The sequence below is a fragment of the Pterocles gutturalis genome, unplaced genomic scaffold (assembly GCF_000699245.1).
Source record: "Pterocles gutturalis isolate BGI_N339 unplaced genomic scaffold, ASM69924v1 scaffold20158, whole genome shotgun sequence".
Classification (NCBI taxonomy): Eukaryota; Metazoa; Chordata; class Aves; order Pterocliformes; family Pteroclidae; genus Pterocles; species Pterocles gutturalis.
The window spans coordinates 3,103-3,346 of record NW_010126064.1 but is presented as its reverse complement, the minus strand read 5'-3'; positions in this window follow the sequence as shown (position 1 = coordinate 3,346).

Genomic DNA, 244 nt, shown 5'->3' with positions numbered 1-244 from the left:
CCGCCCGCTCTTTGGGGCCGCCCACCCTTCGGGGAGCCAAGGCAGCGCCCAGCGACCGGCCCCAGCGTCTGCGGGAGCGGGACATCACCATGCTCTGCAGGAGCCCCTGCCTCACTTGTCCGACCTTCTCTGAGGTTTGGCCCTTCTTAGGCTATGGGAGGACTCAAAGGTCTTTTAAGTCTTGTCTTGGTTCGGTTCTGGTTTAACTGGAGTGAGTCTGGGGCTGGCTGCAGGGGGACTTTTA